At 55.8% G+C, this 14,426-nt stretch overlaps 1 protein-coding gene across 3 annotated transcripts in view; it reads left to right on the plus strand.

The window, feature by feature from the left end:
• Positions 1-3,156: 3,156 nt before the first annotated feature.
• TBL1X (transducin beta like 1 X-linked) overlaps positions 3,157-14,426 on the plus strand; it is a 244,451-nt gene continuing 233,181 nt past the window's right edge. For 2 of the 3 annotated variants that reach the window (XM_065915107.1, XM_065915109.1), the window contains exon 1: positions 3,157-3,305. The gene's annotated coding sequence lies outside the window, so the exon portion shown is untranslated. Of the gene's footprint in view, positions 3,306-5,018; positions 5,038-14,426 lie in introns of those variants that run through there. The other variant, XM_065915108.1, reaches the window with a different exon arrangement.

Below are 14,426 nucleotides of genomic sequence, written 5' to 3' on the forward strand. Positions count from 1 at the left end.
CCCATGGATTATACAGTCCATGGAATTCTCCAGGCCAGAATACTGGAGTGGGTAGTCTTTCCCTTCCCTTTCTCCAGGAGACCTTCCCGACCCAGGGATCGAACCCAGGTCAACCGTATTGCAGCCGGACTCTTTACCAGCTGAGCCAGATCAGCTGCAAAAACCGGCCACGCTGAGGCGTAGGAGGGAGCGAGGATTTCCCCCACTTTCCCAAACTTTAAAAGTGAGTGGCATCTGCCAAGCCATCAAAATATACAAAAGAAGCCTTTTTCCTCGTCCGGTTCGGTTCGGAATTTCCAAGTAGCTCCCGACGAGCAGCTAGCGATGGCAAACCCGAGAGGGCCAGGTTTGGCTGCGCGGCTACTCGAGAGTGTGCGGTAGCCGAGGGCCGACGTCCCCGTAGAGCGGAGCGCGGTAATGATGTCAACTTGTTATTTACTTTCCAAATCTGAATGACTGAGCAAGGCGAAAGGAGAAATCAATCAACCGCAATGTGACCCTACAGGCGGAAAAAAACGCAGCGCTCCCACCAGCGGGCGGTGGGGGGAAGGGAAGCACGTGTAACCCGCAGAGTTGCATCAGGCGCGCTTGCCTGCCCGGGTTTTCTGTTGCATAGCCTTGGTTTTTTTTTTTTCCGATTGCATGAAAAGACCTCAGCCTCAGTCCTCACAAGCCCTGGGAGCCAGGCCGGGCAGGCTGGAGGCAAGGCCCCGCCACGTCCTTTTGTGTGTGTCTGTGTGTGTGTATGTGTGTGGTGGGGGTGGGGAGAGGCTTGAATGGCAACCGGTAGAAAAGAAGGGCAGAATCTATTCTGCTGATTCACAATTATGGAGACCGTGTAAGTGTCTTTTTTTTTTTTTTTTTATTGGGGTGCTCGAATAATGGTGCAGTCACCGTCGTTTGAAATCATTGACGTTTTACAGCAATATTCGGCAACGTCATTTTGAGGCCGCCTTTTGGAATGGAGGATCAGCCCCTTAAAAAAAAAAAAGTCACCTCGCCACCCCTCCCCACACGGTCAGGAACAACAAACGGCCCAGTGTCCCAGAAAGGAGCAAGCGAGGTTACAGTGCAAAATGCTGAGTGTCCTGGGCTCTTTAGGGCAAAAAAAAAAAAAAAAACAAAACCCAAACTCGTTAGGCACCAAAGGGAGGGGCCGGCTTACTTGAAAATATTCGCCAAAGCGGACATCCAAGGTGCTGGGGTGCGTGTGCAGCGCGCGCGTGTTTGTTTCAGCGAATTGAGGTCACGCGTGGTGGGCAGTTGTCACCAACCCGGAGGGGGAGAAAGCAACCTGGGGCCTTGGGTTCACCGAGTCAGCTATGGCAACAGCAAACAGCTTTGCAAATGTCCCAGGTTGTGCGGCCTGCGGCTGGAGGTGGGGGTGGGGACGGGTGAGAAGGCCTCGGGGTCCCGGTTCTACCACCACGCCCCCCCAAATCCCCGCCTGGAGCCCTCACACCCCAGCTCCTGGCGTCCACCCCAGTGTGTCTTGAGTTTCTTCTTCCCCAGGCGCCTTCCCTGCTAGAGATTTTTGCAAAGGTGGAGGCTTCACTGGAACCCCCACTTTTGGGGGGAAGGGGAAGAGACCAGGGTTGGGGGTGTCCTCTCGGCTGGCGACTTGGAGGGGGCTGGCACCCTCAGGCAGGTTCGGGGAGGGGGGTTCATCTTTGAGCTGGGGGAGGGCGGCCCTGTCTCCCTGCCCCCCTCCCCCCCGGAGACCACGGGGTGGCGACCCGGTTCCTGTCCCCTCCTGGATAATGGGTTTGGGACTGGGTGGGGGGTAGGCCGGAGTTTCCTGCTGCGCACCCCCCTCCCCACGGAGGCCACGGGGTTGGGACAAGGTTAGCAGAGAGGAGGGAAAAGGCCCGGGTTCCCCTCACCCACCCCAGGCGTGGCGGGGAGGGGGGAGTGAGGGACAGGGTAGGATTAGAGAGTCCCCCTCCGTGGGCGAGGGGCTGGATTGGGACGCCAGTCTCCCCCCCAGAGGCCGTGGGGGCGAGGCCGGGGCTCTCACCCCCCCGGCGCCGTGGGGGAAGGGCAAGCCTGGGTGTGTGTGGGGGGTGTCCCTATCCTCCGTGGGGGAGGGGCTGGCCTGGGACGCGGCCCCTTTGGGCGTGGGGGAGGGTGATGGGGAGGGGACCCGGGCTCCCCTTCCCCGGCGGTGGGGGAGAGGGCAGGCTGGGGGCCGTGGGGGAGGGGGGCTGGACTGGGACGCGGCCCCTTTGGGCGTGGGGGAGGGTGATGGGGAGGGGACCCGGGCTCCCCTTCCCCGGCGGTGGGGGAAAGGGCAGGCTGGGGGCCGTGGGGGAGGGGGGCTGGACTGGGACGCGGCCCCTTTGGGCGTGGGGGAGGGGGCAGGGGACCCGGGCTCCCCTTCCCCGGGCGGTGGGGGAGGGGGCAGGCTGGGGGCCGTGGGGGAGGGGGGCTGGACTGGGACGCGGCCCCTTTGGGCGTGGGGGAGGGTGATGGGGAGGGGACACGGGCTCCCCTTCCCCGGGCGGTGGGGGAGGGGGCAGGCTTGGGGCCATGGGGGAGGGGCTGGCCTGGGACGCGGCCCCTTTGGGCGTGGGGGAGGGTGCAGGCGACCCGAGCTCCCCTCCCCGGGCGGTGGGGGAGGGGGCAGGCTGGGGGCCGTGGGGGAGGGGCTGGCCTGGGACTAGGCCTCTTTGGGCGTGGGGGAGGGCGATGGGGGGGCCCAGGTGGGGGAGCGTGCAGGGGCCCCGGGCGGTGGGGGAGGGCGCACACTGGGGGCCGTAGGGGGGTGATGGGGGAGGGCGATGGGGGGCCCCGGGTGTGGGAGCGCGCAGGGGCCCCGGGCTCCCCTCCCCCGGCGGCGGTGGGGCGGGCGCAGGCTGGGGGCGGCGCCCGGGGCCGTCCTCCCGGCCGGGGTCGGCGTTCCGGCGGCCGCTCCCCAGCGGAGGTCACTGGCCGCGCCGGTCCCTCCCGCGTCCCGCCCTCTCCCGCCGCCGCCGTTTCCCCCCCACCCCCGCCCGCCCCGTCCTCCGCGCTCGGGAGCGAGGAGCCGCCCGCGCCCCCGCCCCGCCGCCGCCGCCGCCGCAGCGCTCTCGCCGCCATTCGGCACCCGAAACTTTCCAGCGCCCGCGCGTCTCGGGGACTCGGCGGCGGCGGGGGGCGCGGGCGCGGGGCGGGGGCGGCCCGGGGGGGGGGCGGCGCGCGGCGGCTCCGGGCGCCGGGCCCTCGGCGGCCGCGGCGCGGCCCGGGCTCGGCGGCGGCGGCGGCGGCCGGCGGGGCGCAGGCTCGGAGCGGCGGCGCCGGACACAAGTTGCGCGGCTCGGGGCGAGGTGAGTGCGCGCGCGGGGCTCGGCCCGGGCCGGGCGCGCTGCGGAAACTTCTCTCGCTCGGGCTTGGGGGGAGGCCCGGGCCCAGCTCATTCCCGCCCTCTGAGAGGTCAGCCCGGCCGCCCGGGGACCCCCGTCTCCGGTAGGGGGCGGGGGTGCAGTGGAGAGGGGGAGCCCAGCTTCCCCAAGTGTCCCCCGGGGGCTCGGGCTGGGGTGCTGCGCGCGCTCCCTGCAGGCTGAACAATACCCCGATGGGGCCGCTCCCCCAAAGTGCCGGCGCGTCGGGGGTTGGGGGGGGGGGCGGGCGGAGACTGGAGCGGGGCGGGGGGAAGGGGAAGCTTCTTTGTTTTGGGGAGGGGGGAGGTGACCGGTAAGTTTTGGCGAGGGGGTGGGGGTGGGGAGCGCTCCATTGGTCTTCCCGGTGCTGCTTTTGTCTGCCGGGCCCGGGGCTGGCCCGGCGAACCTGCGCGGCCGCGGGGACCCCCCTCATGGGGGAGGGGAGCCCCATTCATCGCCCCCCTGGGGGGCGAGGGCCAGGACCCCGGGGGACGCGCGGCGGCGGCGCGCGCAGGGCCGCTGAGTGGCGGGCGAGGCAGCGCGGGCCCGCGGCGCTTCAGTTTCTGCGGCGCGGAAACTGTCAGGAAGTGGGGAGCCCCTCCCCAACTTGCGCCCCCTGCCACCCACCCCGGCCCGAGCGAGGAAAACAGGGTGGGGACCACTTGGGTGGGTTGGGGGGCGTCTCTGGGCGATCTACAGAGCGCGCCCTGGGGGGGGGAGCGGCTGTAGACCTGTTGCGTCGGGTCTGGGGGGGAGGGGTGCCCCGAGATCCGCGTGCCAGGCGGTGCTTCCTCCCGCCCCCACCCCGCCACCGCCACCCTCCCGAGGGGACCTCGCCCACGGCGGTGGGGGTGGCCGTTGCTCGGAATGGAGTCAGGCGCGCCTTCGTGGGGGTCGGGGGCCACCGGAGGTCGCCGGGGACTGTGACACTTGGGGGTCGCTAGAGGCCCCCCCCCCTCCCCGGGCGCTGGGACTTCACGTGCGTGGCCCGCGCCCAGGATGGTTTTAAGCACGGCCTGGCCTTCCTCCGAGTCCACTGCAAATTCCACGAAGTTAAAAAGTCCGAGGTGTGTTGTTGTTGTTCTTTATTTTTTCCCCCTCCTGTCGCCGATGTTGTAGAGCGGAGCCCCCAAAGAAATAGAAATCCGTTTCCCCTATTCCTTCTGCTGCGGTTTGGGCTCTCGCTTGCTTTTGGCACATGTGGCTTGAGCTGCCTTGGATGTTTTTCTATCCAGACGCGCAGCCTGAGCCCCTGGGTTAACCTGGAAGGCGAGGGGCGGGACTCCAGCCTGGGGCGGGGGCGGGGGCTGGTGATGGCCGGGGAGGGTCCGGTTAAGTCCAGCCGGATCGGTGGCCTCGGCGGTAGCAGATGGTGGAAAATCTTCTGGAAAGTTTAGCCGTTCCTAGAAAAGACAGCGATCGGGTGGGGGTGGGGGAGATGTCGATTATGGAAACCATTGAGACTTGAAGACGCTTGTCGTGTGACAGGGATGTTCAGATATCTCAGATGTGCTGCAGATTGCCGCGGACTACCACCCAGCTGGATAGCGAATCCGGAAATGAAAGTTTGAAGTCCCATCCCTTGACCCACGTCTTAACATGGCCCCTGAAGGATCAGTCCATGTGAAGTTCCTTAAGTGAACACACACCTGTGGAACAGTCCGTGAAGACTCTTAAGGTGTTTTTTATTTGGTGCTCTGCGAAGTGGGGCGGTTGGCTCTGCTCTTATTCCAGGGCTTAGGCACTCCAGGTATCATCAGCTCCCCCGCTCCCCATCATTGGAATTTCACCCCTGGAGCCTGAGTCTGTCCCTCCTGTAAATGGGAGTGTTTTTAGTTAAAGTGCCTGCAGAAATCCCCTTTGAACCAGAGGAGTGTCCGTGTTCTCATCCCTGCTGACTTCCTGAATGTACCTGGGTGGGAGGTTTGGAGCTCTCAGTGCTAGGCGGCCAAAGACGGGTATAGAGCCCCTGAGTCCGGCTCTGTGGGGACATGTAAAACTGCTTTTGCTGGAAAAGCAACCTTTGTCCCCCATCTGGCCTTAACTAATGAAACCAGCCCACCCTGCCGTTCTGCTCCGCCATTGACCTTGAAGTCCTGCCAGTTTTCCGAGTGTCATTTGCTATATGTGTAAAACTAAAAAACGGGAACCGAGATCACGGTACTCGTTGGGTAGTGCAGGGGCAGAGAGGAGGAACTGTTATGTGTAAGTTTTTTTTGAAAACATTGAGCTTGCCTGTAAATTTTCACTGTTGCTCTGGTGCAGATAGATTCATCGTCCTTTGGTTACTCGAATGCCACGCACTGAGGCTTTTACAGGCAGTTAACGCCCTGTGTGCGCAATTATTATTTCCATTCAGCTGTAGAAGACACTGACTTTGCTAATCTATGGTGGAGGGAAGATTGTTTGATTCCGGAAACCCAGCTCTGAAGCATAGTGTTATTTTGTCTTCCTGTGTTGACATGGGTTGAATGTTCCCGTTTGGAGCCTGGCTTGTTAAATTACAGAGACACATGCTTTTTCTCCCCCACACGGAATCTTAACGTTGAACTGCCTCTCTCTATATAAACCTAGATTTCTCAACAACAAATCACCAAAGGTCAATCACAGTGGAAGCATTGTTTTGTCCATAGCTTAATTATCTGGTGTGGTAGCCTCTACCTGCCTGGGCATTTTTAGATTCCGGTTAATTAAAATTCACTTAATAGTGGTGGTGTTACTAAAATGCCCAGTTCTGTTGTTTCACTGCTCTGTCCATAATTCAGATACTCAATAGATGTGTATAACTGGGGGTTATATACATATTGCAACAGTGCAGAACTTGAAGAAAGTCCAATTTGGGAGTGGTGCTCTGCTGTTGGACTTCCTTGGTGGCTCAGTGGTAAAGAGCCTGCCTGCAATGCAGGAGACTCAGGTTCGATCCCTGGGTTGGGAAGATCCCCTGGAGGAGGAAATGGCAACCCACTCCAGTACTCTTGCCTGGAGGGTCCCATGGACAGAGGAGCCTGGTGGGCTACAGTCCATGGGGTTGCAAAGAGCCGGACACGACTGAAGTAAATTAACACACACGGATTCTGTAGTTACTACAAGTAAGGATCCTTAAAGAAACTGAAGTCGCTCAGTCGTATCCGACTCTTTTCGACCCCATGGACTGTAGCCCACCAGGCCCCTCAGTCCATGGGATCCTCTAGGCAAGAGTACTGGAGTGGATTGCCATTTCCTCCTCCAGGGGATCTTCCCAACCCAGGGATCGAACCCTGGTCTCCCGCATTGCATGCAGATACTTTATCATCTGAGCCAGCAGGGAAGCAAAAAAGAAAACAGTAAAGAGTTAGTCTGCTCCTTGTGGGAGGAGGAGAGAGGCTCTAAGAGTTTTAGACAGTTTACTGGTAGACCTTTTGAAACAGAACAAAACCCATTTCAGCTAGCGCGTCACCTGGGAAAGTGATTTCAGTGAGATTGACGGCTGCGGTTTTAAGATTGAGGCGATGTGGATCGCTCCTGAATTAGAAAACCAAGACTCCCAAGCGGGAGTCTTTGTGAGGATTCAACTTTGGAAAAAGGGCCTCAGTTTCCCTTTCTGAAAAACCCTGCGAAGCCAGTCCCCACGTTGCCTGCCCGAGTGTGTTGTGGCCAACATCCTTTGGGCTCTCAAGGTGTTGCCAACAGTGTGGCCCCATGTAGCTGATTGAGAGGCCGTATCTGATACGTCCCCCTTTCCTCGCCAAGTTTATGTCCTAAGTTTTAACGTCTTGAAGGCAAAATCTTCTGTATCAAGAAGGCTGACAAGGAATCCTTCCTACAGATGAGACTTCATGACGGTCAACATGTTTTTAACAAGTGGCTGAACGGTGGTTATTTTTAATTCCTTAGTTGATGTATTCTTTGCATAATCTTGCTTTTTTTTTTTTAATAGCCACGGATTAGAAATTTTATTTGTAAATCAGGAGGGAGGGGTGAAAACCCAATTTTGCTTCTGGGAGAGAGGTGACTTCCCAGATGGCCCCGTTGTGCCATTTGACTTTAGTCTTGCTTTCATCTCAAGAGCTGTCGGCCTTTGAGACACCCGGGACAGTCATGATGATTTCTCTTCCAGAGTCGCGAAACGGGTTCCAGCAGGGGGAAGCCAGACCCAGAGGTGGCATCTTACCTAGGTCCTGAGCATCAGGAATTCACAGTCTCCCTCAGTGACCCGTTGGGGAGGAGGGCTCCTCGCCCCAACCCTGGGGATGCCCGCTTGTCCAGCTCTCATCCAGGAGCATCGCCAGGCCTGACCCTAGCCGGGGGACCAGCCCGATCGCCCTGTCCACGGAAGTGAGACCCCCAGATGTGGTGTCCCCACACCTTGCAGTTCTCTCCTGCTTTTCCTTTAGAAAAGTACGTGACCTGCAGTAATAAGCTGTTCCTCTTTCAGCACCGAGACACTTAAAAAATAGCGTTCAATCTGGAGGCAAGACTCAAGTCGTTTTGTAAACATGTCTAAGTTGGAAAGATGATAAATCTTTTTTTTTTCCATAACTATTTTTAGTGTGAAGGAAGTAACTGGATGCCCGTTGTCCCCTTGGGGCTGGCCCTCTCACCCCATCCCTCCTTCCCATGAGGCTGGACCAAGTGGATGGCCCTGGCCACACCACCAGCCAAACCAAAAGAAGAGCTGGATGTGGAAAGCGACAGACGGAGTTCACGTGCTTTTTTAAAGGGAAAGGGAGAAAGTGAGTTTAAAACCTTGGGGAGAAAAAAATGCAGGGAGTCACGAATGTGCTCCCCAGAAACTTGACGTCAGGTGGGTGTCAGCTCGCAGAGGGGGTGGCCTCCTGCAGGCCCTTTGTGTGTGATCACCGCCATCAGATATTTCCTGGGAATCCTCTGCCAGATAGAAGGATGCAGGTGTGAACTGGAAGACATTGAAAAAAATTAACTTGGAGCAAACTTACACTCGGAAACAGAGGGGAGATTATTTCCGTCTTACTCCGGAAGTTGGGTACCACTTCCATGGCTCTTGGTTTGCTCTTGGTGGGTGGAAAGGAGTCATGAAGCTTTGGCTTGCATGTTGAAGACAGAGAACTTGGAAACAGAGGGGAGACTATTTCCATCTTTTGCAGAAAGTCGGGTACCATTTCCACGGCTCAGGTTTGCTCTTGGTAGGTGGAAAGGAGCCTTGAAGCTTTGGCTCACAGGTTGAAGAGAAACAGAAGTCTTAGCAGGTGAAGGCAGAGGATATGTTTGCATATGGAAGCAGTGTCTTCAGCGTTCGGACGTGGGAAGCTCGTCGTCAACTCGTGGTCCTTAGTTCGGGCACTCTGTCCCCTACAGTGTTTGGCAGCATCTGGAGACATCTGTGGCTGTCACGTGTCAGGGGCAAGGGGATGGTGGTCTCCCTGGTGGACCCACGGGTGTTGGGTCCCCTCTCACGGTGCTTGTTGGCACAGAGCCACGCCAGAGAAGGACCCGGCGCTGTTGAGTCCTGAGTCCTGTTTTGGTCTGGGGGCCAGTGGGATGGTGGGACAAGGTAGGCATCGGGTGCTGTGGTCCTCGCAGGCCGTTTTAGGATGCTTCCGAAGGAAGTGAAGACAAGGGTACACAGGAGGAGGTGGCCAGCCGGATGGCCTTTGGGGACCACAGAAGCTGGAGGGACTCAAGGGGCTGGGCTGTGTTCATCCCCAGTTCCCCCCCAGTTCTGGCTTCAAGCCCAGTCTTTTCAGAGCCCTCGGGGCTCACACACCTGCACCGCGCTCCTTCCTGTGGGTTTTGCCGATGTCACTGCAGATTTGCCCAGGTCTCACTCTCAGTCAGCTTCTGGGGACTTTGGGTATTTATCTGGCCCGGGGGAAACCCAGCACCTGTCGGCTGTTTTCAGACCTTCCCAGGGCCCAGGGCTGCGTGGGTTAACCTGGACTGGGGGGCGACCTCCACCACTGGGGGTGCTCTGGAGGGCGGGGTGATGGGGCCCCCTCTCCTGTGACTTGCTGGATTAGTGGGCAAGGGCTGGGGGGCAGCGGGTCTGTGGACGTGCACTGGGGGGGACCACCCCTGGCACCCAGAGTCTGGTCCCTGTGTGCACTGGGGTCCCCAGCCTGAAGCGCCTTCGTCTGGGAGCCCCAGGGGAGTGCCAGACACACCCGGGTTGGGGGCCTTGTGACCTCCTGGTGGTCCTGGAGGTCAGAGGGCAGGGTCTGAAGGAAATCCGGTTTGAGGCCAGCTCCCCATGCACCGATGTCGCCTTTGGGCACATCGGTGACCTCCCCCGGCCTTAGTTTTCTCATGGCGAGAGAGAGAGAGAGAGAGAGAGAGAGAGAGAGAGAAAATAAAATTTATTTCTCAGGCTTGTTGTGTTAGCAGACGGGGTTATCATCATGCTTGGAGCCCGCTGTGCTTACGTCTCCTCTGAAGTTGGGAGTGGCTGTGGAAACATCCAGTAATAACAAGAATTCTATGTCTCTGTTAGTTCCGATGGTCTCCAGCAATTGCCTGCTTGCTTCTCCTGTCTTTTTCTCCCTCCTTGAGTTAAATTTCAGGGCTGGCGTATGCACACATGCGCGTGTGTACGCGCGCGCGCGCGCACACACACACACACGCACATGCATGCTATATATAGACACATATATGCTCTGTGTGGTTCCCAGATTTACTATATGATGGCGTATGAATTTCTGCATGCTGAAATGTCTGTAACCAGCACCTCCAGAATCAGGGTGAAAAGTGAAAGGGAAGTCGCTCAGTTGTGTCTGAATCTCTGCAACCCCATGGACTGCAGCACGCCAGGCCTCTCTGTCCATCACCAACTCCCAGAGTTTAGTCAAACTCATGTCCATTGAGTCATCTCATCCTCTGCCGTCCCCTTCTCCCTCCTTCAATCTTTCCAGCATCAGGGTCTTTTCACATGAGTCAGCTCTTTGCATCAGGTGGTCAAAGTATTGGAGTTACAGCTTCAACATCAGTCCTTTCAGTGAACACTCAGGACTGACCTCCTTTAGGATGGACTGGTTGGATCTCCTTGCAGTCCAAGGGATTCTCAAGAGTCTTCTCCAACACCACAGTTCAAAAGCATCAATTCTTCGACACTTAGCTTTCTTTATAGTCCAGTTCTCACATCAGAGTACATTATGCTAAATGCCCGGCTGGATAAAGCACAAAGTGGAATGAAGATTGCCAGAGAAGTATCAATAACCTCATGTGCACCACCTTTATGGCAGAAAGTGAAGAGGAACTGAAGAGCCTCTTGATGAAAGTGAAAGAGGAGAATGAAAAAGCTGGTTTAAAACTCAGCATTCAGAAAATTAAGATCATGGCTTCACTTCATGGCAAATAGATGGGGAAACAGTGGCAGACTTTATTTTTTGGGGCTCCAGAATCATTGCAGATGGTGACTGCAGCCATGATATTAAAACATGCTTGCTCCTTGGAAGAAAAGCTCTGATCAACCTAGATTAAAAAGCAGAGACATTACTTTGTTGACAAATGTTCATCTAGTCAGAGCTATGGTTTTCCCAATAGTCATGTATGGAACGTGAAAGTTGGGCCATAAAGAAAGCTGAGCGCCTAAGAATTGATGCATTTGAACTGTGGTGTTGGAGAAGACTCTTGAGAATCCCTTGGACTGCAAGGAGATCCAACCAGTCCATCCTAAAGGAGATCAGTCCTGAATATTCATTGGAAGGACTGATGATGAAGCTGAAACTCCAATACCTTTGGCCACTTGATACAAAGAGCTGACTCCTTGGAAAAGGTTCTGATGCTGGGAAAGATTGAAGACGGGAGGAGAAGGGGACGACAGAGGATGAGATGGTTGGATGGCGTCACTGATTTGATGGACATGAGCTTGAGCAAGCTCCGGGAGTTGGTGATGGACAGGGAGGCCTGGTGTGCTGCAGTCCATGGGGTCCCAGAGAGTCAGACGTGACTGAGCTAGTTAACTGAACACTCGGGCCAGTGTGTTTTCCTGAGAATCGTTCTGCACCGTGCATATCATCAAAAGCAAGGAAAAGCCACACTTAGAGCTTCTTAATACTTGGAAGAGAACATAGTGAAAAAATGTCAGGTGTCTTGTCTTAGGTGCCTGGGATTTACTCTCTTCCTGTGCCGGGCAGTCCTTGCTGTGAGGTCAGTTGAGGTGGGACATTTTTTGGAGGGCCGCATTCAGAGACTTTCCAGCTGTCCCGCGGAGAGACATTGAACATGTTCCGTGTATTCATAGGTCATGTCTTGAGTTTCAAAAACTGGACTTGGCCTTTTTGAGGCAGTGGTTTTCCCAGTGGGTTAATACTGGGGCCATAAGGCAGGCTAAAAATACCCACTTGTGCCTGCATTCGCTTGTCGTAGAAATAAAATTCCTACAGCTGTGATTCTGTGTGGTTGCTGACCTACATTCTGCCTTGGGTCGTCATTTCACTGTCTGTGGTCAAGTGAGAAACGGCGTGTTCTCTTAGGACAAGCCTTGGCCTGGCGTGTTGGCCAGGTGAGTCCCGCCTCGGGCTTGTGTGTGTGTCCTCAGGCGTCGGGTCGGAGGCGTTAAGGAGCTAGCCGTGAAGCCTCCCCCACGTCTCGTGTGTGCGGATTCTCATGTGGAAGAGGAAGACTGCTTCAGTGGTGACGGTGGCTTTATTTTTTTAATTGGTTGCAGTTTTTTGGCTGCGATGGGTCGTTGTAGCTTCGTGCCGGCTTGCTCTTGTTCCAGCGGGCAGGGCTGCTCTTCACGGCAGTGCTGAAGTTTCTCGTCGCGGTGGCGTCTCTTGTGGCAGAGTATGGCCTATAGGGTGCTCGGGCTTCAGTAGTTGCAGCTCAGGAGCTCAGTACTTGTGGCCCTCGGGCTTAGTTGCTCTGTGGCCTGGGGGGTCTTCCCTGGCCAGGGATTGAACCCGTTTCCCATGCAGCGCAAGGCAGATTCTTAACCACTGGACCACCAGGGAAGCCCCACCCCCCCGTTTTTTTTTTTTTGAAAGACTTTTATAGGTTAAGGTTTCAGTCCCGTTCAGTTAATCAGTTGTGTCCGACTCTTTACGACCCCATGGACTGCAGCACACCAGGCCTCCCTGTCCATCACCAACTCCTGGAGTCCACCCAAACTCATGTCCATCGAGTTGGTGATGTCATCCAACCATCTCATCCTCTGTCGTCCCCTTCTCCTCCTGCCCTCAGTCTTTCCCAGCATCAGGATCTTTTCCAAGGAGTCAGCTCTTCGCATCAGGTGGCCAAAGTATTGGAGCTTAAACATCAGTCCTTCCAATGAATATTCAGGACTGATTTCCTTTAGGATGGGCTGGTTGGATCTCCTTGCAGTCCAGGGGATTTTCAAGAGTCTCCTCCAACACCACAGTTCAAAAGCATCAGTTATTCGGCACTCAGCTTTCTTTATAGTTCAGCTCTCACATCCACATGTGACTGCTGGAGAAATCATAGCTTTGACTAGACGGACCTTTGTTGGCAAAGTAATGTCTCTGCTTTTTAATATGCTGTCTAGGTTGGTCACAGGAGCAAACGTCTTTTAATTTCATGGCTGCAGTCACCATCTGCAGTGATTTCGGAGCCCGAGAAAACAAAGTCTGTCACTGTTTCCACTGTCTTCCCCATATATTTGCCATGAAGTGATGGTCCTGGATGTCATGATGTCTGTGTTTTGAGTGTTGAGTTTTATGGTGGTTTTATATTAGCTAGCGGTTTGGGCGAACTGTGTGTCATGCTTTGTCGTGTTTCCCATGATTGAAATAGGCAGCCCTCAACATTGCTAAGTCAGTTGCCTACTTAAAAAAATTAAAAAAACCCTGCAGCATTTCAGAGGACACTTTGGGCTGTGAGTTGCCTCCGAGTAATTCTTAGGAGTGTTGTCCTCCCCTGATCTCGTGAGACCCTGTGAAAGAAGCAAAAATGATGCTCAGGGCAAAAATTCACAGTGTTTATTCTTGTCAAGAGTGTCCCTTGCCTGGAATTCCTGCCATTTATTCCTGTCATGGTGTGTGTAGCTGGAATGCTGAAAAGGAAACATGGGCGATCTCTTTATTTACTTCTCTTGAGCCTGAAGATGACCCCCAAATAGCCATCCCCTAGCACTTTGCTTTCTGGAACATTTGCCACCAACCCGCCCCATCCATCCCACCCCCCACCCCCTTTTCCCCCCGCCCCACACCTCCTGCACCAACTTGATCAGCCTCCCTGTTTTCTCCACGAGGTTGAAGACTTCTGTGCCTCGGACAGTCAGCCTCATCCATGTTGGAGCAAGGCCATACAGAGACGGCCGTTCCCGTCTTGGAGCGCTGGACTCATAACCGTTACAGACTTGCCCCTTGGCATCCAGCTCTAGGGTGTCTGTGAACATCCGTTGTCCACTTTGCAAACATTCCTGTTGGTTTAAACTTTCCGGCAGACAGAAATGTGGGCAGGAGAAGTGTGTGTGATGCCATGTTCTTTCTTAAATCAGGAACAGCAAATACTTTGATATGGTAAAGACCTGGTAAGTTACGGTGAAGAACTGGAGAAAATCCTGTGTCACTAAGCAGTGATTTTTGTTTCTAGTGCATTCTTATGACTCTAGTGAGTCATTCTTCAGGTCAGTTCCGTGGCTCAGTTGTGTCCAACTCTTTGCAACCTCACGGACTACAGCACCCCAGGCCTCCCTGTCCATCGCCAGCTCCCAGACTTTGCTCAGACTCATGTCCACTGATTCGGTGATGCCATCCAGCCATCTCATCCTCTGTCATCCCCTTCTCCTCCTGCCTTCCATCTTTCCCAGCATCAGGGTCTTTTCCAGTGAGTCAGGCCTTCGCATCAGGTGGCCAAAGTGTTGGACTTAGCCAGGTCATCTATGCCTTTCCAGGTACCCTTGTTATCCTGACATGCGTTTGAAGATGAGAATCGAGAAAGTACAACCTGCTTCACATCTGTAGTGTTGGTCATGCAGACGTATATCTCAGCATCTATAAAGTTAGCAGGTGGTTGCCGAGTTTTACGTTGAATTTCAGAAAAGCAGCTGAGCAGAGAATTGATTCATCTAGGAGACAGGTTCAAGTTGGGTCCTTGCCGAGGTGGTTTTTCCAACAGAATCGTATCAGGCATTTTAATCCCTTCAAACTTGAA

Source organism: Muntiacus reevesi, chromosome X, assembly GCF_963930625.1.
Source record: "Muntiacus reevesi chromosome X, mMunRee1.1, whole genome shotgun sequence".
NCBI lineage: Eukaryota > Metazoa > Chordata > Mammalia > Artiodactyla > Cervidae > Muntiacus > Muntiacus reevesi.